The sequence below is a fragment of the Pleurodeles waltl genome, chromosome 4_2, assembly GCF_031143425.1.
Source record: "Pleurodeles waltl isolate 20211129_DDA chromosome 4_2, aPleWal1.hap1.20221129, whole genome shotgun sequence".
In the NCBI taxonomy this organism is placed as follows: domain Eukaryota; kingdom Metazoa; phylum Chordata; class Amphibia; order Caudata; family Salamandridae; genus Pleurodeles; species Pleurodeles waltl.
In genome coordinates this window covers 300,845,246-300,872,999 of record NC_090443.1, presented here as the reverse complement: position 1 = coordinate 300,872,999, position 27,754 = coordinate 300,845,246, and the positions used below count along the sequence as shown (strand labels likewise).

Genomic DNA, 27,754 nt, shown 5'->3' with positions numbered 1-27,754 from the left:
TGCGGTGTAATGCTGCACATTTTGTGACAGTATTACTTCAATATTATGTCATTTTGGCACGTCAATACTGTCTCGGCAAAAGTTACACCTCCTAAAGACCAATGTAACAGCCAAATAAAGCAATAAGGAACTGTTGGGGTCAAAGCATTGCGAGGGGCCTTCCACTGCAGGGAAAAGCGTGTCCACACATTTTAGCAACTTTTGAGCCGTTTGAGGTAGAAACAGATTTTTGTTAAATTATGCAGGATATGATGGATTATGTGGCAAATGCAGCAAATCCATAATTATGCTGAAAACGCCGCGGCCTCAGATTCGCATTCTTCCTGTAGCCTTGATCCTAAACCTAGTGCAGTATGTGACAGGTCCTCTATCCACCAGCCAGTCCCTCCCCGCCATTCTCTGCTTCTCGTAACTAACGACCAGCTCAACCTCCAATTAGCGTCAGATTTGTATAGCCTGTGAAAGGCCTCTGCAGCACCTATGAGGCTCTGCTCCTCTCATAGCCCCCCCCCCCCCGCCTCTCTCTGCTGCGTCATCCGCACACCCTGCATACGAGGGATTTATAAGGGCGATAAAAAATCTAGAAAGAAAACGCGTGCTGGGTAGGACATTAAAAATATGCTCCTTACTAGGTCAAACACTCTCCTATCTGTTTCCTCTCGGGCCTGGCTGATGCCGGCAGCCCTGAAGAGGCAGCGGAAGGGACATTGCAAGGTGGATGGAATTAAGTGCTTAAATGCTCTGTCCATAGAGCACGATGATAAAAGAAATGAAGGCCAGGCCAAGCCCTCCTGCTTCCCGTCCGCTGCACCCTCAGATGCGCGCTTTTCCTCTTTCTGAAATGACCTTTAACTACACATGTGACCACAGTCCTGTTCTCTGGCTGCTCAGTTTTTTTTTTTGTACATTCATGAGTAACAGGTGAATAATATATATATATATATATATATATATATATATATATTTATTTCATTCATGAGTACTTTAGTTGGGCTCTACAGCTCACTCCCTCATATGGTTTACGATTAAACTCGAAATTCCAATTGGGATTTTACAAACATATTGTTATAACACCAAATGTGATACTCATTTTTCAGCAAACCTTTTAAGATTTTCTAATAGGTTGGCTGAAATACTTTGACAAAAGAAAGCTGTCTTTTCTTGGAATTCTGACGACAAGCTGAAATGTTGTCTTTTAGGATATGGGTAATAATGATTTACCAATGAGACGGGATCGATGTAACCAACCATGTGTTAAGGTGATGCCGCAGCAGCCTCACGTTTTCCCCCAAAATCATAGTATATATATATAATCATATATATATATATATATATATATATATATATATATATAAAATAATGGTTACAGAAACGTTATAGTTAGGTTCTAAATTAACTCACGCAAAACCCTTGAAATTCAGCAGTTATAGTTAGTTATGGTTAATTCAAGTAACTATAACTCACGCCCCATCCATGCATAGTTTTCTCATCAATAAAGTTATTGCAAGTGTTGCAGTGATAATACCAAGATGCGCCAGAATGTGTCATCAATGATGTAATATGTGGAGTAATTAGATATGTATGGCGAAGGTGCAAGTTATAGTTACCTTAGGGTGCAAGTTGTAGTTACTTGAGTTAACCATTACTATAACTGCTGAATTTCAATGGTTTTGTGCTCGTAAATTCAAAACCTAGCTATAACGGCCCTGTAACCTTTGATTTTTTCAGTGAATTTCTATGTATTTCTTAGCACACATACGTAAACATAATCAGCAGCGGGAGTTGACCGTAGGGCCTGGCAAATGGCACCCAAACCCAAGCTGCACACAGCCTTCAGCTTTGCGCAGCATGAGGTTGGATGCAGTGGGTGTTTTTTTTTCTTCCAATTTTTATCTGGATCCACTGATCTATTGGGGAAACCCCAGGTCCACGGATCCAGTGATCCGCCCGTGGATCTGCAGTTCGGGCAAAAAATGAATTGGGCAATTTTTTGCCCAAAAGACGTCCATAAAGGACCCCTCTATGGTCCCTGTGGGGTCAGGATACCTGTCTCCTGACCCCCTATGTGTTTTTACACTCTTACTTTCCCACCCCCCAAGCCAATACAAAAAACAAAATGGCGGCTGCAACTTTTCTGTCAGGTTGCGGGCAGCCAATCAGTGCCTTGCTTTCCTCCGGATTTGCAAATCCAGAACTCGGGTATGCAAAATGAATAAGGAAAATGCGTTTAGGACTCCTCATTTTTTCAGTCCCCACTTGACGAATCACCCTGAAACTTTTAATATAGCAGTTGGACTGAGCAAAGTATACGTTTTGAAATTTTCTTGACGATTCGTCAAGCGGTGCCAGGATTATTGGCAAAACAAAAAACGCTCTTCCTATGGAAAATAGGTCCTAACTCTAACTACCTACTGGCGACTGCCAGTAGGTGATGTATATATATGTCTATATATATGCAAGAAACAAAGGAGAACTCTGGGAAGTTCCCAATTTAGGTGGAGAGCTGCTCTAGTAAGGAGCACTCTGCAACACCAGCGACACTCTAGATTTGCTCACCTCAAATGTCTGCTTATCTAGCAAAGTTTTTAAGCATAGGATCAGGACAGTGCTATCCTCGCCGAGCTAGATAGTGACAAAGTCTTTTGCCATTTGTACAGCAAAATCTTTAAGCATAGGATTGACATAGTGTCATCCTCGCCGAGCTGTAAAATGACAATCTTCCATTGGACTTTGTTCACATGAAGATTCTTAGTTGTCAAGCCACTAAAGCGGAGAGTGGGATTTTGGAAGGTGATACTTCTTGTTTTGTTGTTTCTTCAGGTGGACAATGAGATAGGGGTGCACTGAGCACTATCCCAGGACTGTCGGCAACAGCAGGTATTTGGGGAAATCCCCAGGAGCTGGCATTCAGAAATGTATTTCTTCATGAAGCACTAGATGAGATTTCAGTTCCATCAAAACCTACGCAATGAACCCTGAAAACAACTCCGAAAATGAGAAAGAACGTAATGAAGCAATTTTCAGGAAAGTGCAAGCCATACTATACAAGCTTGTCCCCGAGAAGGTTGACAAGCTATGCCTTGAGCCCCTCACTGTCAGCATGAATACTAAGTGCATCCTTAGAAATGTGATACTTCTAATTGTTGACTAAGGCCCTGAAGGGCCTATGCACAGCTCAATGTATACTCAACTATGTCTGCAGTTAGCGGAAAATGAACAGAACTTTCATGAGTGCTTCAAAGCTCTTTTGGAAAAGAGGAAGAGCGATTAAGCTAAGGATAGGGAAGATGATCTGGAGTGTCTCTCTCTAATAATGAGAACCTTGGGACCTAGGTTAGGCCATGCAAAAGCCAATCCTTAATGTATCAGCCTGTGGCGTTCACCATCTTTTTTAATAAATACAAACCAAGTGCCAACTCCCCAGATAAACATGATTCCACCTAGTGCACAGTGACTACACTCAAAGACACTGTATTTGGGGTAGACTAGCCAATCAGCCACCTATTCGGTGCAAATCTGCAAAGGGCATCAAAAATAAAAAAGCACCCCATCAAAACAAAAGCTAGTCAAGATGACTGATGTTATTGTGTCTATGTTCTTAAAAAATGAAAAAACTAATGATTTTCTAAACATTGTGAAGGATATGCAGCAAGGGTAGTGGCGGTCAAGGAGCCGCACCTCCGTCACGTTACAGTTTGTATTGGATAGCAAAGTCAAAGATACGAGAAGCTGGTGCCGTGTTGATCGAGTGCCCAACTACCCAATAGGCACTGAAAGTTGTGTATCCAGATACACAATGATAATTGTTGCAAATTGACCAAGGCACTCAGAAGAGTAAAGTCCAGTAAGATCAATGGGAAATGGTATCCCTGGTGATGTAGGTCCAGAAGCGGAGAGAAAAGCACCGATTCCAAGTTGATGTTAATCAAAGTCTTTAATTCTTAGACAGCATTTGTCATAGGTAAGTTTTCGTTTTTGCAGAGAAACAGCCAACACGTGTTTCGTCACACAAGTGACTTTGTCAAGGCTGGGCCAGTACGGCCAAGGAAAGTACGACCGTAAATTGGTATGCAGGTAGGTTGAAAGAATGTGTTGGGTCTTGCAAGTTAAAAGTCTGTTCCTCCAGTAACCGAAGAGGGAGGCAAGGAAGCCCTGATAAGCCTCCAACCGAGTTCCTCGTTAAAATTGCTCGGTCCGTCTGGAGTCCGAAAGGAATGCGTATTGTGAAGGATATGATTGCTCCGAAACACTTAATTCCAGACATGTTGAGTCAAATAATCATTCATTCTCTAGACTTTTCGGATGAAAACGAGTTCTTTAATTGGTGCATTGCGGCAGGAAGGAATTTCTACTAGTGACAGTTCCCTGCAGACTATCCTTTAAGTATTGGACAGTGACCTAAATTGGAGGTTCACATTTCAGTGGTGAAATCCTATTCGACCCAATTCAAAGTCTGTGCCACAATAGCTGAGCTGAGCTTGTCAGCATTTCTAAACTGGTACAACCAATGGAAAGCAGCTCTCATTTTCAAATGTTCTTGCTTTCCCTTCAGCAATTGGCCAAGTTGAAAGAATGACTTACAGATTTTTTCCAGCAAAACCAAAGGTAACATGCAGGCAACAATGCAATAGGTTTACCAGAAAAGAGTGTATGTTGGACATATTGAAAGGAAATGGAGTGAGTTTATTGGATAATCTACCAGAATATTGACTACAGAATAATGTGTGTCTAAAAATATTGCGACAAAAGTATGGAGGCCCAAATCTATGAGGGTAAATGTACGTAGGTAAGCAGGGGTTTACTATATTTAACTCCAAATTGACTTACCTTGCTAACATACATATCTTCAAGGTACGTAGATGTGGAGTTAGGAATAGTAAATCTATACTTACCTATATCAAATTACCTTATCAATATTTTGGTGCTTGATATTTTGGCCCCATAATATTTTTGTCCTCGGTAGTCAGTTATACACCCATATCTTGCTTCCACTCATGAAACTGGAGAAGAACTTGTTGAAGCAAACAGAATTGGATTCATCTCCTCAAATTATATACAAGTGGGTAAAGGACAACATTTTGCCAAAACTTCATTTAGATAGGGGTTTAGTCAGTATTTTGATTGCAAGGTTTTAACTGTATATATCAAATGAGATGTGCTCACCGCAGGATGGTAATCTTCCAGCTGCTCCTTCCAAAGAACAGTTGGATCAATAGAAGACATTGCTCCACTCCTTGAAGCCAGTATTGAAAACGTTCCTACATGATCAAGTTGGCTTGCAAACCAGTGCTCTATGCGCCCTTCTAGTGCACCACGGCAACATAAGCTTTCCAAAAGTGATGCCACTGCACTCTTTTTGTTCATTTCTGCGATATGGAAATCAGTGAAGAAGACGCATTCTCAGCATGGAAGGAAGACATTTCCCAAGAGTTACCAGAGAAGGGCCAAAGCATTAATCCAGGTCATCCAATGGCTAACCTAGCTGGAAACTGCTGAAGAGGAGGAAACTGAGGAACCAGGAAAAGCCTTACGTTATGGCCACTTTGTGTCACTATAACATAACTGAATTTGACCTAACCACTTCGAAAATGTGTTTTGTTGTAAAGTTTCTCAATAATTAAAACAGAAGCACTCAGTAGGCTTTTCTGCATACAAGTATTTTTAGTGTATTGAGTTCATCATAGTATACCGTCAAATACTTTAGAGTATCTTTAATGATTTACTACTGAATATTGACATACAAAAATCATATCACAAGAATATTGAGGACAGAATATAGAAGGGCAAAATATCGGAAGGTAAGTGAACATACAGAAATATAGATTTGCTGTTTCTAAATCCACATATGCGTAACTTGAAGATATATGTACTGAGTAGTTAAATGTATGTTGAGTTAGGTATACAAAATCTAGGCTTACTTATCTGTCGCTATTTTTTTCTGATATTTTGTTCTCTATATTTAGTTCTCTCAACATTCTGACTTCGATATTTGGTATGCATGCCATTGTTAATGCTTAAGCGTGTTAGCAGCATCTAATATGTACATGAAAGGTCTCAAGCTGAGGCAGTCCACTACAAGAACTTTCTTTACTGCCAATCGATATAATCTGTTGTAAATTGCGAACTGATCAACAGCACAATGGGCCATATGTACGAACACATTTTCCCATTGACACAGAATGGGAAAACCCCTTTGCTACATCTGGCCCTATATACTGTAGAACTGCACTTTCATCAGCGTAATACTTGAGTTGTTACAGTATTTGATGATCCCTTTAGTTGTTACAGAAACGCCTTCCCTGAGATGGATGGTTGTTGCTGTAATAGTTCACTGCCTGTATTTCTACCTCTAACAATGGGCTTCATGTGCTATATTTTAATATCCATGAGTCTAGGGAAGGGCACTAATGGCAAATGAATCGGTTTTGAAATGGATAAGCTACCTTGAAAGTGTTTTATGTGAGTGTGAAACAAAATGGTCAGAATCATAACCAATCCCTGTATTGTAGTATAGACAGCCCTGTTCCTGCCCCGGGTCTACATGCTTGCATCTAAATGCAGGTCTGTTTGCCTGCACTCTGCTCTCGGGTATCAGTCGCAGTGGCACAGCAAGAGTGCCAGGTGCCCCCATGCAAGCAAGAAAGGAGGCCCTTAACCCAGGATAGATGGTACAAGTCAGCCATAACTAGGGTGCAGGGCCCCCCTTACCGCCCTGGGCCCCTCTGGAACTGCATCTGTTGCGTTCACGATAGCTACCCCGTGATCAAAATCCCTTCGTCCAGCCAGCAGAAGCCCCAACAAAGGTGACATTTGGGATTGGGGTTTTATAAGAGGTTCCTATATTCATGCGGCCTTTGCCTCTGCTCTCTCTCTCTGGAAAAAGTTGGAGGTTTGGCTGGTATTGGGGAGGTTCCATTGGGAATCTCTATATCTACCTTACTCTGGGCGACTTCACTGAGCCTCCCTCCATGCTGCCTGTACACTGGGCGCTACTTGTATTATGCAACCTGAATACTGCCTGCTCCTCTTCTACCCTCGGCTTGTGTTAGCTTTTCTCCTACCCTGGCACTGCTGGCTGGCTGTGCCAATTCACCCTGCGTGTTGCCTGTACCCCTACACCCTGTGTGCTGCCAGCTCTGCCTGCTGCCTGTACCCCTGCACACTCTGTGTTGCCTGTATCCCTGCACCATGTGTCCTGCCACATCTGCTTGCTTCCTGTAGCCCCGCACCCTGTGTGCTGCCTGTATCCCTACACCCTTTGTGCAGCCACCTCTGCTTACTGCCTTCACCCCTGCACCCTTTGTGTTGCCTGTATCCCTGCAACCCATGTTACTGCTTACTGCCTCTAATCCTGTTCCCTTTGTGCTGCCTCCGCCCCTGCACACTGTGTGCTGCCAGATCTGCTTGCACTCTATGTCCTGCCTGTATCCCTGCACCCTGTATGCAGCCACCTCTGTTTGCTGCCGGTACCCCTTCACCCTGCATGCTGTCTATACTCCTGCACCCTGTGTTCTTCCTGCATCCCTGCGCTCTGTGAACTGCCTGCACTGCTTGCTGCCTGCCCCCCTGCACCACGTGTCCTTCATGTACCCCTGCACAATGTGTTCTGCCACCTCTGCTTGCTGCCTTCACCCCTGCACCCTGTGTAATGCCTGTATCCCTGCACCATGTGTGCTGCCACCTCTGTTTGCTGCCTGTAGCCCGGCACCCTGTGTGCTGCCTGTATCCCTGCACCCTTTGTGCTGCCTGATCTGGCTGCTGCATGTAGCCCTGCACCCTGTGTGTTGCCAGATCTGGTTGCTGCCTGTAGCTCTGCAACCTATGTGCTGCCACCTCTGCTTACTGGCTGTAACCCTGTGGCCTTTGTGCTGCCTCCGCCCCTGTTCCCTGTGTGCTGCCAGCTCTGCCTGCACCCTGTGTCCTGCATGTATCCCTGCACCCTGTGCGCTGCCCCCTCTCTTTGCTGCCTATACCCCTGCACCCTGTGTGCTTTCTGCATCCCTGTGCTCTGTGAGCTGCCTGCACTGCTTGCTGCCCCCGCACCCTGTGTGCTTCCTTTATCCTTGCGCTATGTGAGCTGCCTTAACTGCTTGCTGCCTTTCCCTATGCACCCTGTGTGCAGCATCTATCTCTGTGCTCTGTTGCCTGCCTGCAGTGCTTGCTGCCTGTACCCCATGCACTCTGGGTGCTGCCTGTATCCCTGCATTCTGTGAGCTGCCTTCACTGTTTGCTGCCTGTACTCCTGAACCCTGTGTCCTGCCTGTATCCCTGCGCTCTGTGAGCTGCCTGTACTCCTGAACCCTGTGTGCTGCCAGTTTCCCTGCGCTCTGTGAGCTGCCTGCACTGCTTGCTGCCCCCGCACCCTGTGTGCTTCCTTTATCCTTGCGCTATGTGAGCTGCCTTAACTGCTTGCTGCCTTTCCCTATGCACCCTGTGTGCAGCATCTATCTCTGTGCTCTGTTGCCTGCCTGCAGTGCTTGCTGCCTGTACCCCATGCACTCTGGGTGCTGCCTGTATCCCTGCACTCTGTGAGCTGCCTTCACTGTTTGCTGCCTGTACTCCTGAACCCTGTGTCCTGCCTGTATCCCTGCGCTCTGTGAGCTGCCTGTACTCCTGAACCCTGTGTGCTGCCTGTGTCCCTGCGGTCTGTGAGCTGCCTGCACTGCTTGCTGACCCCTGCACCCTGTGTGCTTCCTTTATCCTTGCGCTATGTGAGCTGCCTTAACTGCTTGCTGCCTTTCCCTATGCACCCTGTGTGCAGCATCTATCTCTGTGCTCTGTTGCCTGCCTGCAGTGCTTGCTGCCTGTACCCCATGCACTCTGGGTGCTGCCTGTATCCCTGCGCTCTGTGAGCTGCCTTCACTGTTTGCTGCCTGTACTCCTGAACCCTGTGTGCTGCCTGTATCCCTGCGCTCTGTGAGCTGCCTGTACTCCTGAACCCTGTGTGCTGTCTGTATCCCTGCGCTCTGTGAGCTGCCTGCACTGCTTGCTGGCTGTACCCCTGCACCCTGTGTGCTGTCTGTATCCCTGCGCTCTGTGAGCTGCCTGCACTGCTTGCTGGCTGTACTCCTGCACCCTGTGTGCTGTCTGTATCCCTGCGCTCTGTGAGCTGCCTGCACTGCTTGCTGGCTGTACCCCTGCACCCTGTGTGCTGTCTGTATCCCTGCGCTCTGTGAGCTGCCTGCACTGCTTTCTGGCTGTACCCCTGCACCCTGTGTGCTGTCTGTATCCCTGCGCTCTGTGAGCTGCCTGCACTGCTTGCTGGCTGTACCCCTGCACCCTGTGTGCAGTCTAGATCCCTGCGCTCTGTGAGCTGCCTGTACTCCTGAACCCTGTGTGCTGCCTGTATCCCTGCGCTCTGTGAGCTGCCTGTACTCCGGAACCCTGTGTGCTGCCTGTATCCCTGCGCTCTGTGAGCTGCCTGCACTGCTTGCTGGCTGTACCCCTGCACCCTGTGTGCTGTCTAGATCCCTGCGCTCTGTGAGCTGCCTGCACTGCTTGCTGGCTGTACCCCTGCACCCTGTGTGCTGTCTGTATCCCTGCGCTCTGTGAGCTGCCTGCACTGCTTGCTGGCTGTACCCCTGCACCCTGTGTGCTGTCTGTATCCCTGCGCTCTGTGAGCTGCCTGCACTGCTTGCTGGCTGTACCCCGGCACCCTGTGTGCTGTCTGTATCCCTGCGCTCTGTGAGCTGCCTGCACTGCTTTCTGGCTGTACCCCTGCACCCTGTGTGCTGTCTGTATCCCTGCGCTCTGTGAGCTGCCTGCACTGCTTGCTGGCTGTACCCCTGCACCCTGTGTGCAGTCTAGATCCCTGCGCTCTGTGAGCTGCCTGTACTCCTGAACCCTGTGTGCTGCCTGTATCCCTGCGCTCTGTGAGCTGCCTGTACTCCGGAACCCTGTGTGCTGCCTGTATCCCTGCGCTCTGTGAGCTGCCTGTACTGCTTGCTGGCTGTACCCCTGCACCCTGTGTGCTGTCTGTATCCCTGCGCTCTGTGAGCTGCCTGCACTGCTTGCTGGCTGTACCCCTGCACCCTGTGTGCTGTCTGTATCCCTGCGCTCTGTGAGCTGCCTGTACTGCTTGCTGGCTGTACCCCTGCACCCTGTGTGCTGTCTGTATCCCTGCGCTCTGTGAGCTGCCTGTACTGCTTGCTGGCTGTACCCCTGCACCCTGTGTGCTGTCTGTATCCCTGCGCTCTGTGAGCTGCCTGTACTGCTTGCTGGCTGTACCCCTGCACCCTGTGTGCTGTCTAGATCCCTGCGCTCTGTGAGCTGCCTGTACTGCTTGCTGGCTGTACCCCTGCACCCTGTGTGCTGTCTGTATCCCTGCGCTCTGTGAGCTGCCTGCACTGCTTGCTGGCTGTACTCCTGCACCCTGTGTGCTGTCTGTATCCCTGCGCTCTGTGAGCTGCCTGCACTGCTTTCTGGCTGTACCCCTGCACCCTGTGTGCTGTCTGTATCCCTGCGCTCTGTGAGCTGCCTGCACTGCTTGCTGGCTGTACCCCTGCACCCTGTGTGCAGTCTAGATCCCTGCGCTCTGTGAGCTGCCTGTACTCCTGAACCCTGTGTGCTGCCTGTATCCCTGCGCTCTGTGAGCTGCCTGTACTCCGGAACCCTGTGTGCTGCCTGTATCCCTGCGCTCTGTGAGCTGCCTGCACTGCTTGCTGGCTGTACCCCTGCACCCTGTGTGCTGTCTGTATCCCTGCGCTCTGTGAGCTGCCTGCACTGCTTTCTGGCTGTACCCCTGCACCCTGTGTGCTGTCTGTATCCCTGCGCTCTGTGAGCTGCCTGTACTGCTTGCTGGCTGTACCCCTGCACCCTGTGTGCTGTCTAGATCCCTGCGCTCTGTGAGCTGCCTGCGCTGCTTGCTGGCTGTACCCCGTCCCTTGAGCTCTGCTGACAGCTCCTGCTGCGGGAGCTTTTAGGGGTATAATTATCAACCTTGTTACCAACGGCAACGCAGAGCTTTCAAGGCGATGTGCAGAGCTCAGCCCCCACCTCCCCAATATCCCAAAGTGCACCTCACTCTCAAGAGTTTGAGCACAGGATCCTGGCACCGGCAGCCGCAGGTGTGCTCGCTGTGTCAGCGTCTGAGCACCAGGGCTCACTGGTCCAAAGTGTGCAAAGGCAGCGCCTGCACAGTCACTGACGCAAGCCGTGCACACTCGCAGTCTACCTCTGTGCACTCTCTGTGCACACTCACAAGCACAGAGATTGCATTATCTATGATTCACGGGATGCACGTACTTTATGTATTGAGCACACCGATAGCCACAAAAAGTAATACAGGCTGCCACCTCGCATTGTGACACGAAATGTGCGCGCGCACAGACAGCGAAGCTGTTCAGCTGTGCACTTTTAAGTGAACACAAACCGCTCATACAATATGACCTGCACTGTGACAAACTGTGAACTCTCAATGTGATGCAACCTGTGTGCAGTCATACTGTCAAACTACTCATTGGCAGTGATCTTACCGTGCAAACGTCCTTGCACAATTCCCTGACACTGAAATACACCCAATTGAACCCTTTCACGATCCTCTCACAGTGAACTTCACCGTATAGAAAACCGCCCACTATCCTCTCATAGTGGCTTCACCTGTACAACATTCCTTCACAGAGCCACCGTCACATGTAGAAGCCTAACCGCGCACCGCACTTTCTTCTGCCTGGAACGTCACTGCAGACACATTACCATAACCCGTCCACAGCGACTCTCACCAAGAACCCCACACATTAGCCTCTCACTGCACGTTTCACGTCTAGAAGCCCTCACACAGTAATCAGACCAAACCTGGCAGAAGCAAGCCCCTACACCTCCGCTCAGAGTGAACGTCACCTGTAGAAGACACATAGGTTGTCACGTGAGCACCTCTGATAGACGCACTCTCACTTTCCTTCCGTATAAACCTCCTTTATAGAAGCACTCTGTGTATCTTCTCACAGCGAATTTCGCTTATAGAAACACACATTGTAAGCTTCTCCTATAGAAGCTCGCAAACTCCCCTTTTAAGGAGGGCGTTGTCCTGAGCCACCCACATCATATTTTATCAGTGTAGGTAAAACACTATGGATTGCCCCATGCTGTTCTCTTGTAGGTGGCTTCAACTATAAAAGCTTAAAGACAGCACCTTCACATTGAAATTCACCTACAGAAAGCTCACTTCACCCTGTGAGGGGAACTTCGCATACATAATCCATTCCCTTCACATTAGACCTTATAGAATACCTCAAAGTATCCGTAAACAGTGAGCTCCGACTATAGAACCCTCGCATTATATTCTGAAAGGGAACTTCATTGTCAAAGCCAACGCAGTACCACCCCTCAGTGAACACTGCCCACATAAGCCTCACACGATACTCTCACAGTGGACTTCACCTACAGAGGATCTCACACAATCCACTCACAGCGCACTGATCTACAGAAGACCTCACGGTATCCTCTCCCAGTGAAGAGCGCCTACATAAACCCTCACACAATCCTCTCACAGTAAACAACTACATAAACCCTCACACAATACTGTCACAGTGAACTTCACCTACAGAAGGCCTAATACAATCCTCTAGCAGCGGACTTGGCTACAGAAGGCCCCACAATATCCTCTCCTAGTGAAAATCCACTAAATTAACCATCAAACAATCCTCTCACACTGAAAATCACCTAGATAAACCCTCACACAATCCTTTTATATTCAATATCACCTACATAAACCCTCACAGAATCCCTCACAGTGAACGTCACCTACATCACAGTGAACTTCACCTACAGATGCCCTTGCGCAATCCTCTATTAGTGCACATATTTACAGACTGACTCACATTATCTTCTCACAGTGAATATTGCCTATGGAAACCCTCATAATATCCTCTCACAATTAACTTTAAATAAATCCAACATTTTATCCCTGATTATTGAGCTGGGAGATGCCTCGCTCAATATAACAAATGCAAAAAGAACAAGTAATGGATGGAATGCTGAACAATGTCAAACATTCACCCCCAGGACAGAGATATGGGCCTAAATCTATTGTTATTTTGCAACCCACGCCACTCCAGTTTGGACCGAGCCATATGCAAATCACTCTTGACGCTGCTCTGCATGGGAATAGTCCAGCCTGAACTGCCAGACTAGGTCCTCCCTGGACTGGAAAGAACAAGTGATTGATGGAATGCTAAACAATGTCAAAGATTCACCCCCAGCACAGAGATCTGGGCCTAAATCAGTTGTAATCCATTGTTTTTTTGCTACCCATACCATTCCAGTTTGGACCCAGCCATATGCAAGTCAGTCTTGACCCTGCTCCGCATGGGAATAGTTCAGCCTGAACTACCAGGCCATATCCTCCCTGGACCAGAACAGGCATCCTGGGACCGGTTTCAGGGTATCACCACTCAGCAGCCAGGCTAGCTTGACTCCAGTGCATGGGAAGCACCAGACCCACATGGAACAGGGTCAGGACTAATTTGCATATGGCTGGATCCAAACTGGGGTGGCATGGTGAGCAAAAGTAGGATGGATCAAACCCAGATCTGTGACTGGAGGTGAGTATTTGAAAAGTTTCAGCACTCTGTCCATCATCCTTTTCTTTTGCTAAAGTAGCCCTAAGTGGGAAGGTATGCCCAGTCGTGGATCCCATGTTCACTGTGCCACTGGATTCAAGATAGTCTGGCTGATGAAGGGTGATACCCTGAAACTGGTATTATCACAAAGAGGGCAAGGAATAATGTCTGGTATCAAAACCAGACTAGTTCAAACAATGATATATTGAGAAAACGGCCCTCACCCACAACTTGTGGCATGCTTCATCATAGGGCCCTACTAACACACTCCAAGATATAAATCCCCTTTGGAGTGGAGCAGTAGGGGTGGGGGAACATATAAGCACAATAGACAAGACCAACATTCATGGCACAGGGACCAAAGACAGACAACAGAAAGAAATATAAAACTGACTGAGGCTGACCACTTACCCTATTTTATTCTAGTGCAGCCTGGACAGGATTAAAAATGTTATTGGTGGTGTTTTCAGGAATGAGTTACCCGTACACCCCAATCTCTGTAGAGGGTCAACATGTTTCGGCCTATTCACAATGCCAACTTGGGTCATGCGGCCTTCATCAGGACCTTCGTCCTGTCCCCGTATTTATAAAAAAGTCCCTACCAGTCCTTTAATCAGGAGGTTCACTGATTCTTGCCGCTAGATACACTGTTGTTTGTCAGCACACTCAGTTATCGAGTTTCATTAATACTCGTTTTCATTAGAGCCGGGTGGGAGCGTCGATGAGCGGCAGTACCGGACCCTTGACGAATGTGTGACTACAGGGTTGTGCTCCCACCCGGCTCTGATGAAAACGAGTATTAATGAAACTCGATAACTGAGTATGATAACCATGTATTCCCTGTTTCATTCATATTTCCATGTTTTAATTCAGTCGTTTTGTCACTTCTGTGGTCATTCATCCATCAATGCCTTTTTGATTTAATTCATGAGCTAAATTCCTCCATTTAGTCATTCATCATATCACCAATTCAGTGGTGTGCTAATGGTTTAATTCAGTTGTTTAATTCATGCATTCATTCATACCTTTACATATCAGTCAGGTGCCTTTCTTTGTCATTTATTTTACGCATTAATTCAACCACCAGGCTTCTGGCTGGAGCCGCTGTCTCCTTTCGGGAAACAGATGTTCTAAGTAACTCTAGCTGACCAGGGTCCTGCTATCAGGGCCACCTGCACCCTAATAACAGGCCGATGTATTCTGATGCAATCCACAGCCCCTGAATATCCAGAGATCCTGTCTCTATCCAGAGGGCCTGACTCCATCCACTCTCTCTCACTCTATCCACAGTCTCTGACCCTATCGAGAGCCCTTGACTCTATCCACAATCCCTGACTCCATCCACAGGCCCTGCATCCACAGTCCCTGATTCCATCACAAGCCCTGACTCCATCCACAGTCCCTGCATCCACAGTCCCTGATTCCATCACAAGCCCTGACTCCATCCAGAGCCCCTGACTCCATCCACAGTCCCTGCATCCACAGTCCCTAATTCCATCACAAGCCCTGACTCCATCCACAGTCCCTGCATCCACAGTCCCTGCATCCACAGTCACTGATTCCATCACAGTCCCTGACTCCATCCATAGTCCCTGACTCCATCCACAGACCCTTCATCCACAGTCCCTGATTCCATCACAAGCCCTGACTCCATCCAGAGCCCCTGACTCCATCCACAGTCACTGATTCCATCACAGTCCCTGACTCCATCCACAGTCCCTGCATCCACAGTCCCTAATTCCATCACAAGCCCTGACTCCATCCACAGTCCCTGCATCCACAGTCCCTGGCTCCATCCACAGCCCCTGACTATCCAGAGATCCTGTCTCTATCCAGAGGGCCTGACTCCATCCACTCTCTCTCACTCTATCCACAGTCTCTGACCCTATCGAGAGCCCTTGACTCTATCCACAATCCCTGACTCCATCCACAGGCCCTGCATCCACAGTCCCTGATTCCATCACAAGCCCTGACTCCATCCACAGGCCCTGATTCCATCACAAGCCCTAACTCCATCCACAATCCCTGACTCCATCCACAGTCCCTGCATCCACAGTCCCTGACTCCATCCACAGCCTCTGACTCCATCCTGAGCCCCTGACTCCATCCACAGTCCCTGCATCCACTGTCCCTTACTCCATCCACAGTCCCTGACTCCATCCACATCCCCCGAACCCCTATGTATGTTGGTGACTGGCTGGCGCCATGCACAGCCGACCTGATTGTGTGACCCCGCCAAGACCGTCTCCTCAGAATCGCTGACCCTCTAATTATCTGTCGGACTCGTTTTCCTTCAAGGTCACTGCATAGATAGCCCTTACCTAACTGTCCCCACTCACAGACCCCTGACTCCACGCACAAGGCCTTGAATGACCCATTTCATAAACAGGGCCTTGAATTACCGCCCGCATGCACAGCCCCCTGACCTGAGCGGCTGTAGATACTTGATTGACAGACTATAACAACAGCCCCTGACACTGTGTACTGTCTCCTCACGCACTACGTGAACAGGGCGGTGATAGCTTGCCTCCATCCACAGGCCCTGACACTACGCCCTTACTATCTTTAGCTTGAAGACAGGGCTACTGTAATTATGCTGCAGGGGAGCACCAAATTATGTGGCAGGGTTGTCTAAATTATGCAGGAACAAAAGGCATAGTATGTGGCAGAATGCGGCACATTTTTATAGTATTCATTATTTTGTAATTTTTACACTCGGTAATACTGTGCAGGCAAAGATTTATCATCCTAAGTACCAGTTTAACAACCAAATAGATAAAAAGCTACTGACCAGTTAACCTTTGCGAATGGTCTTTCAATGCGCTCCCATCACATATAGCCACGCTTTTAGTTACTTTTGATCCGTTGAGCTAAAAACATTTTGTGTTTGTTAAAATCTGCAGATGATGCAGCAGATAATGCATTATGTGGCAAATGCGCCAAATCCCAAAGTATGCGAAAAAAGATGTGGCCGCAGAATCGCATTACTTCAATGTCACTAGTTAAGGACTTTGATTGACTGCCTGACTCCAACCACATACCCTAACATCATGCACTCCCTATAGACTGACCCAGCTACAGGACCAAGAGTTCGACCTCATGCACCGCCTGCTGACTGACCCAATGCACTGAGCTTCGAATGACTGACACTGTGCAAAGCCACCTGACTGCCGTCACGTACAGGCTCCCTGAAGCCGCTGAGGCCCCTGACTAACTCAGACCACAGCCCCTGTTTACCCTAACACCAGAACCCAAGCTTGTCTACTACACGGTCAATTAATGCACTATTCAATTATGCAAATTGAGTAATATTAGTAAATTTTAATATTAAACCATTACCCTTCATGGGGTCCTCCTTGTCCCAGTCCTAACAAATGAGGCGTGTCCTCCACCCGACAGTATTCACACTGAAAGTTCTTCTTTTATTTTTATTTTTATTATCATTATTATTTTTTATAAAACAGCTCCTCACCCCTGCCTCATCCTGTTTTATTCCCTGTCCCAAGCAGGTTCGCTGATGGTCCTTTCCATTGCGCTCTTCTTTCTACAAACACCGTGAGTACATTTCCCTTGTGGATTTATGTTTTGAACTATCTTTGTCTTACCTTGTTGTTCTGTACTGGGGGAGCACACTGGGGTTTTTCTTGTCTTGCTCCAACCCGCTCCCTGTCCATGTGCGGAGGTGGAACAGCGCGCTCTGTCGGGAGCGCAGCAGCAGCGAGGGCCGATTAGCGGCTTCCTCTTATTTATGCATTTCTTTGGATTTGGCGGCTTTGGGGCACTTTTTATGTGGCATTCGATTTCGCGAGGCGAGATTTGGTTGACCCTATTTATGCGGAAGTACGGACGCTGCTGTAGCGCGTTGTGTTACTTCCGTGTTGGTGAACTTGCCTTCCCGCTGTTATGGATAAGCAAGTGGATAAGCATCTCCAATCGCAGGTTCCTGTGCAGGACGATGCTGAGGAGATCCTGCATATTTCTAGGGATGATTTGCATTCCTTGGTGAAAGAGGCGGTTGATAGAGCTTTGTTGGAGAAAGACCATCCTGCTAAGCGCCAAAGGTTAGATGATGAGACTCTTGATCAAGATGAGTGTAGGGGTTGCTATATTCAGTCTGATCAAGTTAAAGATGTTTTGTCACATATTCGTGCTCAGTTGGGATTTCCTGCTCAGCAAGTGGCTGAAGTGGAATTTCTTTCGCAGTACAATGCATCTCCTTCTTACTGTTTGCCCTTCCATGAGGTTATTCACAATCTCCTGCTTAAGGAGTGGAGTGACATTGACAAATCGGCTATCCCTCGTTTTCTTCATAAGAGGTATCTATTGGAGGGCTTTGAGGATAAGTTCCCTCAGCTCCCTAAAGTTAATAAGATTGTGGCTTCTATTTCCTCTTCTTCTACTTTGGCTTTTGAAGATGCTGTCCTCTCTGAGGCGACAAATGCCAAAAGAACAGCTGATGGATTGAATGCAGAACAAATCAAATATTCATCCCCAGTCACAGATCTGGGTTTAATCCATCAGTTTTTTTTTGCTCACCCTGCCATTCCATTTTCAGGTCCAGGGAGAACCTAGCTTGGCAGTTCGGGCTGGACTGTTCCTATGAGGAACAGGGTCAAGACTGATTTGCATACGGCTGTGTCCAAACTGGGGTGGTGTGGTGAGCAAATTAAAAAATGATGGATTAAACCCAGATCTTTGTGACTGGGGGTGAATGTTTGCATTGTTCAGCATTCTGTCCATCATCTGTTCTTTTTGCATTTGTCGCCCCAAGTGGGAAGGGTATGCCAGACGTGGGTCCCGTGCTCACTGCGCCACTGGATTCAAGCTAGCCTAGCTGATGAAGGGTGATACCCTGAAACCGGTCCTAGGATGCTTGTTTCCATTCCACGGAGGACCTGGCTTGTCAGTTCGGGCTGGACTGTTCCTATGAGGAACAGGGTCAAGACTGATTTGCATGTGGCTGGGTCCAAACTAGGGTGGTGTGGTGAGCAAAACAAAATGATGGATTAAACTCAGATCTTTGTGACTGGGGGTGAATGTTTGCATTGTTCAGCATTCTGTCCATCATCTGTTCTTTTTGCATTTGTCACCCCAAGTGGGAAGGGTATGCCCAGATGTGGGTCCCGTGCTGACTGCGCCACTGGTTCAAGCTAGGCTAGCTGATGAATGGTGATACCCTGAAACTGGTCCTAGGATGCTTGTTTCCGGTCCAGGGAGGACCTGGCTGGCAGTTCGGGTTGGACAGTTCCTATGAGGAACAGGGTCAAGACTGATTTGCATATGGCTGGGTCCAAACTGGGGTAGTGTGGTGAGCAAAACAAAATGATGGATTAAACTGAGATCTTTGTGACTGAGGGTGAGTGTTTGCATTGTTCAGCATTCCCTCCGTCATCTGTTCTTTTTGCATTTGTCACCCCAAGTGGGAAGGGTATGCCCAGACATGGGTACCTTGCTCACTGTGCCACTGGATTCAAGCTAGCCTAGCTGATGAAGAATGATACCCTGAAACCAGTCCACGGATGTTTGTTTCCGTTCCAGGGAGGACTGGCTTGGCAGTTCGGGCTGGACTGTTCCTATGAGGAACAGGGTAAAGACTTGCATATGGCTGGGTCCAAACTGGGGTGGTGTGGTGAGCAAAAAAATGATGGATTAAACCCAGATCTTTGTGACGAGGGGTGAATGTTTGCATTGTTCAGCATTCCGTCCGTCATCTGTTCTTTTTGCATTTGTCGCCCCAAGAGGGAAGGGTATGCCCTGACGTGGGTCCCGTGCTCACTGCACCACTGGATTCAAGCTAGCCTAGCTGATGAGAGGTGATACCATGGAACCGGTCCTAGGATGCTTGTTTCCATTCCAGGGAGGACCTGGCTTGGCAGTTCGTGCTGGACTGTTCCTATGAGAAACAGGGTCAAGACTGATTTGCATATGGCTGGGTCCAAACTGGGATGGTGTGGTGAGTAAAACAAAATGATGGATTAAACTCAGATCTTTGTGACTGGGGGTGAATGTTTGCATTGTTCAGCATTCCGTCCATCACCTGTTCTTTTTGCATTTGTCACCCCAAGTGGGAAGGGTATGTCCAGACGTGGGTCCCGTGCTCACTGCGCCACTGGATTCAAGTTAGCCTAGCTGATGAAGGGTGATAACCTGAAACCGGTCCTAGGATGCTTGTTTCTGGTCCAGGGAGGACCTGGCATGGCAGTTCGGGCTGGAGTGTTCCTATGAGGAACAGGGTCAAGACTGATTTGCATATGGCTGGGTCCAAACTGGTGTGGTGAGCAAAACAAAATGATGGATTAAACCAAGATCTTTGTGACTAGGGGTGAGTGTTTGCATTGTTCAGTATTCCGTGCATCATCTGTTTTTTTTGCGTTTGTCGCCCCAAGTGGGAAGGGTATGCCAGACGTGGGTCCCGTGCTCACTGCGCCACTGGATTCAAGCTAGCCTAGCTGATTAACTATGATACCCTGAAACCAGTCCTAGGATGCTTGTTTCTGGTCCAGGGAGAACCTGGCTTGGCAGTTCTGGCCGGACTGTTCCTATGAGGAACATGGTCAAGACTGACTTGTATATGGCTGGGTCCAAACTGGGGTAGTGTGCTGAGCAAAAAAATGATGGATTAAACCCAGATCTTTGTGACTGGGGGTGAATGTTTGCATTGTTCAGCATTCCGTCCATCATCTGTTCTTTTTGCATTTGTCGCCCCAAGTGGGAAGGGTATGCCCAGACGTGGGTCCCGTGCTCGACTGCAGGACGATGCTCATTGTGGCTGAAATCCTGGCAGTTGGAATCTGGCCAGCGTTCCCTCATTTGTAATCTACCTTTTTGGGGGCAGAAGCTCTTTGGTCCTGAACTCAATGTGGCAAGTCAGCTATTCCTAAGGTTCACAGTCTTTGACTAGCACTTTCAGTTTCAAGTCCTCCCTTTCGGCTTGGCCACTTCTCCCAGTGTTCACAAATGTATTGGCCCCTTTTGTTGTTTTCTTGCATTTGCAGGGTGTTGTCCTTTATCCTTATTTGGATGATTGGTTACTTTCAGTTTCATCTCTTTTCTAGGCTCAGTGGCATGTGGAGTTGGTGCTGGGTGCCCTGCACAGCTTCAGTTTCCTGGGGAATCTTCCGAAGTCTTACCTTGTTTGCCTCCCAGTTGAAGATGTTCATTGGCGCTCGTTTGGATACTCGACTGAGTGCTGCCTTCCTACCGGACGACAGGATTCTTTCTCTTCAATCAGCAGTGTCAGACTTGTTGACTCATTCACACAGTTCAGCAAGGTGCTGGTTGAGGGTGCAAGGCCTGTTGGGGGCCTCCACTGCTGTGGTCGTCTGGGCGCGGTTTCATATGAAGCCGATTGTGAATTACATCCTCGCTCACTGGGATCCTTGCTTCAAAGACTACAAAGTTCTGATTCTTCATTCGGATCAGGTGACTTGTGCCCTGTCCTGGTGGTTGGTCAGGGACAATCTGTTGAAGGGTGTCCTTTTCCAGTTTCCTCCTCCTGTTTTCCTGACCATGGATGCCAGCGAGTGGGGTTGGGGTGTGGTTCTGGGTCGCCTAGAGAGGAGGGCCCCTTGGTCGCTGAGCGAGAGCCGGTAGTCCTTGAATTGGAGGGAACTCATGGCAGTGATGCAGGGCCTCCTTGCTTTTCAGCCTCAATTAGTGGGTCAGAATGTGGTGACAAGGACCGACAACCAGTTGGCCAGGGCTTACCTCAACAGACAGGGGGTACGAGGTGCGGGTCCCTCAATCGGGACTCATGTTTTCCTTCTAAAGGCGGTATACATGAGGGGGAGATGAATTATTGGGCGGACAGACTCAGTTGGAACCTTCCGTCCTCTGTGATGTTTCACCTGGCCTGGCCTTTGTTCCTCTTGATATGCGGGAGGTTCGGGGTTCCTTGGCTGGATCTGTTTGCATCCCCGCACAATGCCCTTTGCCATCAGGTTTGCACAGACCTTCCTTCTCCTCTGGCCTGGGCAGTGGATGCTCTGTCCGTCCCTTGGCCACCGGGGCTCCTTTATGCTTTTCCTCCGATCCCTCTCCTGCCCCGGGTTCTGCAGAAGATCAGGGTGGACACTCTCATGTGATCCTCATTGCTCCTTACTGGCCTCGCCGTCACTGGTTTCCTATCCTGCTTTCTCTGGCATGGGGCCCTTTCTGGTTCTCCCTCACAGGCCATCTCCCCTTCATCTTCCTCTCCTGTTGGGCTTGTTGGCATCCCGGTTACGTCTGACGGCCTGGCTCTTGGTTCAGTTGGGCTGTTCTTCTTAGGTTGCTTTGGACATTCAGTCTTCCAGGAAACAGTCTACTTTGAAGTCTTATAACAAGCATTGGAGGTCTTTTTCCTCCTGGTGCAGTTCTCGTTCTGTGGACCATGCTGTTGTGGCTCCTTTTCGGATCCTTGACTTTTTGCAGGATGAGTTATTGAAGGGATTGGCCCCTAGCACTCTGTCTGCCCAGTGGGCTTTCATCCGCGCTTGTCGCTCTTTTTCTGGTGACTTGTCTTCCTTGTCTCCACTTGTGTTACGCTTGCTCCGTAGTTTCAGGTTGCAGCGTCCTTCTGTCCATCAGTTGATTCCTTCATGGGATTTGTCCATTATCCTGAGAGGTCTGCAAGGAGCTCCTTTTGAGCCTTTGGAAGAAGCTGATTTGATGTGGTTTTCGGATAAGGTGGTTTTCCTGGTGGCCATTACTTCGGCCAGGCATTTGGGGGAGTTGGGTGCTCTCATGTCAGTCTTTCCCTATCGTCTCTAATCGGATTGTGCTCCGGTTGGATCCTAGGATTGTTCCAAAAATGTCTTCATCATTTCATTTTTCTCAGGAGGTGGTTTTGCCTGTTTTTTCGAATTCCTCTTCATACCTTCCCTCCTCCTTGGATGTCAGAAGGGCTCTTCTGATTTACTTGGATCATACAAAGTCATTTTGCTTGTCTCAGTCCCTGTTTGTGGCTTGTGGTTCGATCTCCAATGGTTCCAAGGGTTCCACACAGACTTTGAGTAGGTGGGCCAGGTAGGCTATTGCCCATGCTTATGTTGCTGTGGGGGAATCTCTTCCTGTTGATATCCAAGGGAGGTCCACTCGGGCAGTTTCCACTTCCTGGGCGTAGGCTGGGGGGTTCCCCTTTTGGAGATTTGCAGGGCAGCCACTTGATTGCCTCCGCTTACGTTCCTCACTCATTACCGTCTTTCTGTGTGTGACGATCTTGATGGTCATTTTGAGTCAGCAGTTTTGTCTACTGCTGCTAAGTGATTCTGTTTTAATCATTAAACATGTTTGCTGGTGTCACTTTGTTGCATCCGAGGAGGACCCCATGAGGGGTAATGTTCCATTAATTACCTGTAACATTCATTACCCCGATTACGGGTCCTCCTCATCCCAGTCCACTTCCCGCCCTCCCTCCCTGTTGCACCTTGTCCAGCTCTGCTTGGTAACATACAGGACGAGGCAGGGGGAGGAACTGTTTTTATAAAAAATATAAAATAAAAAAATAATTAAAATAAAACAAGGACTTTCAGTGTGAATACTGTCAGGAGGGTGACAAGCCTCATTTGTTTGGACTTGGACGAGGAGGACCCCTAATTGGGGTAATGAATATTGCTGGTAAGTAACGGAACAATACCAATCACGGCTTCGAAACCACATATCTTCTAGTGGGCAGCACACTGACTGCGAAATAACAGATAGGTTTATTGCACAACACTTTTTATTTTATTTTATCGACTTAGGAAGGATGAAACGTTGAGACATTCTACTGGAATTTGCACTGGTGATGGTAAGGTTGCAGCCAAAACTCCGCTGCAGCAGGCACGAAAGCCCTCTCAGCTATCACACTGAGACTGGAAACCATGACATGGAGGTTACCAACACATCGCAAAGCCAGCTTTCCCTGCAGCCCCCTTCGCCGTCCCAGAGGCATTACTGGGGTTGAAGACGGCAACCTGCCGTGTGAACACTGGTGTTGACTGGGTGGCTGGTTTGGGAGGAGGGGTGAATGGGTGGTTGAAGCGAACTCTGGGTGGCACCAGGCCCTGTGAGGAATCCGAGTTAGGCCCAGGGGAGTCATGTCAGTGAACTCAGTCCCTGCGAGGAGACAGTCTGTATAAACCAGTGCTTCAGATGGTATAGGCCTTTGAGAGGAATCATGCTATCTGTGGAATTAGTCTCTAGATGAAATCACCCTGAGGTGGCTCATGCCCTCAGCCGTGTTAAACTCTGGGTGGAATTAGGACAAGGGCGAAATCGTGCCCTTTATCATTTACACCATGGATGAAATCGGGGCCTGGTGGAATTCGTGCAATTGGTAGCATCAGTCTTGGGGATGAAATTGAACCCTCGGAGAATACGTTCTTGGGAAGAGGTCGCGTCTGTCCTGGCTGGAGTCAGGCTGTGGGCGGAATGAGACCCTCACTGATTCGGGCACGACCCTCACTGATTCGGGCACAAATGGCAAAGCTCTGTCCCTGCTAGGCTCTCAAGCCTCGGGATTCTCACGGTGTCACTGTGCAGAACATTTACCCTCTCTGATAGCTGAGGACCTGTCATTGCAAAGCTCTCACACCTTCTGAGCACATGACGCTTTGTCACTACAGAGTTGTCACGCATTCGGGTACCCACAGGATCTGTACCTGTAGAGCTCTCGCATTCCCCTCTGGACCATTTTATTGCGGTTTCATGTAGCGTGAACTCGACCCGAAAGTATTGGGCCTCTACGATCACCAGTTATTACACAAGGTCGTATTCATTTTTCAAGCACATGGAGAATAAGTGATTTTCAAATAATCACAGGATTGTGATCCGACGCCAGTTCCAAAGTCGACAGCTCTGGCCGTTTCGCCACATCCTCTCCCCTTTACCGGTGCCATCACACTTCCCGAGAGCTTCAGTGCTCTCTCTACCTGGCGGATCAATCACTCAGTGATCTCACCCCTCCCGCCCCTTGGGATCTGTGCTAAAAAGTGAATGTTTAATTAAAACAAACCGAAGCAATTTCTAGAATGAATGACATGCGCAGAGAAGGCGCAAGGTATTTCATTAGCGCAGATGAGCGCGTGCATCTGTGTTGGGTGCGTGTGTGTGCACGAGAGACACACTGACAGGCTGTGTGTGTGTGAGAGGCAGAGACGGCTTGTGCGTCTGAGAACGAGAAAGAGGCAGACAGATTCGGGTTGTGTGCAAGAGAGACTGTGTGAAAGACCGACGGTGTACTTGTGTTCCTAGGGCTGTGAGTGTGCGTGTGTGAAACAGAAAAGGAGACTGGGTGTATTTATGTGTGCACCTGTGAGAAAGGGTCATTGTGTGTGAGAGAGGGCGAGAGAAAGAGAGACTGCACGTGGGAGACAGTGTATGTGAATTTATGTGCATGAATGAGTTTAAGACGGACAGTGTAGGAAAAAGGCTCAGTGTGTATGCGGAGGTGAGTGTGTGAGAGAGACAGACTGTGTGGCAGTGAGAGAGACTGAGAGAGGGAGACTGTGTGTACGTGCGGTTGTTAAAGACTGGATGTAAATCCCCAGGTAAGATCCAGACTGTGTGTGCGTGTTGTGGTTTATGTGTGTTAGAGAGAGAGAGGCTGAGTTGCAAAAGAGACTGCTTGCAATTCCCTGAGTGTGGGGGTTGTACAGACTGTATCCATGAGAAAGACCGAGACTGCTCATATATATGTGTGGCGTTGGCTGGGAGAGAGAGACTATATGTGCATGTCTGTACGAGAGAAAGAGACTGAGTGTAAACGTGTGTGAGATCAAGGGAGATGTTCTCCCTTGCTCTCTCACACACGTTTACACTGTGTATAAGACAGAGAGAGGGAGAGAAGGCTAGAGACTGAATGTGCATATTTGCCTTTGAGATGAAACAGACTATGTGCATGGCAGTGTCTGTGTGGGGAAGAGAGAGTGGCAGATTGTGTGTGTGTGAGAGGAAGACTGTGAGTAAAAAATGGAAATAGACTGTGTATGTGGGTGGGGGTGTATGGCAGAGAGAGCGAGATAAAGAAACTGTCAGAGTGACAGTGTGTGCAACATTCTCAGACTGTCGGTACACTATGTGACTTTTATTTTATCATTAGGTGTGTCTGTGGTTTTCTTTAATTGAGTGCCGCAAAGAATGCGTGTGCATTTCTTTTTGGTAACGTGTGCTATGTCAATGTACGTTTCTGTGTGTGTGTGTGTGTGTGTGTGTGTGTGTGTCTGTGTGCGCGCACGCGTGCAGGTTTGTATGTACGTTTGTGTGAGGGCTCTGCAAATGAGCTTGTTCCCTGTTTAGGTCTGGGCGTTGGGTTAATGGTTGTTTCCCATTTGTGTCTCTGTACCTTGCATAGCTGTTTATTACTTTATATGTGGTATCAGCCAGGTTGTTGTGTGAGGGTTATTTTAGCCAATTGTTGGTGCTTAGGTGAACTTTTTCTTCTGTGTACAAAATGGGAGTGTTTGTTTTTTTGGTCTGGGTAAAGTTATGCACATTTTTGTATTGGTGTGTGTGTGTTTATGAGTGATCATGTTATTTTTGTGTCAGCTTAACCAGAGACCTTTTAAGGCATGGGCAAAGTGGGCAATTGCCCATAGCCCCCCACCTTCCCAGGCACCCCTCAGAAAGCCAGCCTTTACTTTATTTTACTTCTATTTCTCGATTTCAACCTTTAACATGTGATTCAATTTTGTTTGCAATCATAGGACTTGAATTAACAGAAAATGGGTAATAAAATTCAAAGATGTTCCAAACAGGAACCACCCAAAATAATTTTTGCCTGGGGCCCGGAAATTCTTCAGACAACACTGAGCTGAACACTGCTGTGTTTCATGTTTGATGAGTAAAATAGCACAATGCACGTGTGTCATTGTACAGTGCATGGATGTTTTTGTCGGTGTTGGTGTGCGCAGTTAAAACGTAATTGTTAACGTAGTCGTCAAAAGTGTTCCAGACTAGGTACAGTTGAGTGGTATTGTGTGATGTGTGACCAACCGTGTTTTGCTTGCATGTGTCATTGTGCTGCATGATTTTTTCTATGCGTGTAGTGACTTGTTGTGCTTGTTTGTGTGTGAGAGAGAATGTTTTCTTCTCTGCGTCAGTGTGAGGCATGTCAGTTTGCTTTTCTGATGATGTGAGTGGTGTGCAGAGTTAGTTTGCACCAGCTGCAGGACGGGCACAAACAGCTACCGGTCAAGACTTCCCAAATATTTTAGGCCTGGCCACTGGAAGTATGCAATTGTGTGGCTGTGGACATTTTTTCATAATTAGAGATTTGCCACATTTGACACATTATCAAAAATATTGTTTCTAGTTCAAACGGTTCAAAAGTTACCGAAAATGCAGTGCCACGTGTTATTGCATGGTGGAAGGACCTTTGGAAAGCTCGACTGGTCACCTTTCTGTTATTTATTGTTATATTGGGGTGTTAAAATGGTACTTACGAGGTGCAACCAAGTTTTAAAATGACCAAATAATTAAGTAATACTATAGGAAAATATGCTGCATTATGCTACATGATTTGCCATTTCTAAAAGCATAATTGACTCAACCCTGCGAATAATTTGTCCCTCTTCTGACGCAGAATTCCAGTGGCCCTTGTTTTAGGTCTCAAGGAGTGATGCACATTTGCTTCCATACATGTATGAGTCTTCAGTGAGGTGATATTTTTTTCCATTCGTGGGTGACTAGTGTACCAGTACCTACAAGTGTGTGAGTGGGTGCTTCAGTCTGCTGTATGGTTGTCATTTTCACCATGTGTATGTCTGTCAGTGTGGTTTGTGTGAGTTTAGGTGTGCGTTTGTGCGTCTGGTTCCTGTGTGTGTGTGTATTGGTGCAGATGTAGGTGTTTCTTTGCATGTGACTGTTCCATGTGAGCGCGTTTTGTTGGTGCAGTGTGGGTGTGCTTTCTTCTTTCTGTGTTCAGAAATGGACTTCAGAGCGTCGGTTTCTAGTGTGTGAGTGTACTTTCTCGCGTAGATTCCATGATGTGAATGTCTGATGTGTAACAATGGGTGTACTCTTTTGCGTGTGTCATGATCTGTCTTTTGTGCATCAGTACATTGCCTAAGACTGCAATGGAATGCTGTTCATTACAACCCTTTGTGCTTGAATTTTCATTCCTCTATGTGTCGCTGTGCACACTATTGTTGATTGTCAGGGCCTAATATCTGGATTTGCTGTGTTATGAGTCAACCTGTGGTGTGTGTGTGCGCGCTTCCCCTTCGGTCTGTATT

At 47.8% G+C, this 27,754-nt stretch overlaps 1 protein-coding gene and 2 pseudogenes across 1 annotated transcript in view; 2 read left to right on the top strand and 1 right to left on the bottom strand.

Moving 5' to 3' along the window:
* Positions 1-27,754, bottom strand: part of GRIN2B (glutamate ionotropic receptor NMDA type subunit 2B) — a 396,105-nt gene that overhangs the window by 364,679 nt on the left and 3,672 nt on the right. The window lies entirely within an intron of this gene.
* On the top strand, positions 2,709-3,271 carry LOC138293854 (eukaryotic translation initiation factor 4 gamma 2 pseudogene; annotated as a pseudogene).
* Positions 4,215-5,557, top strand: LOC138293852 (eukaryotic translation initiation factor 4 gamma 2 pseudogene; annotated as a pseudogene).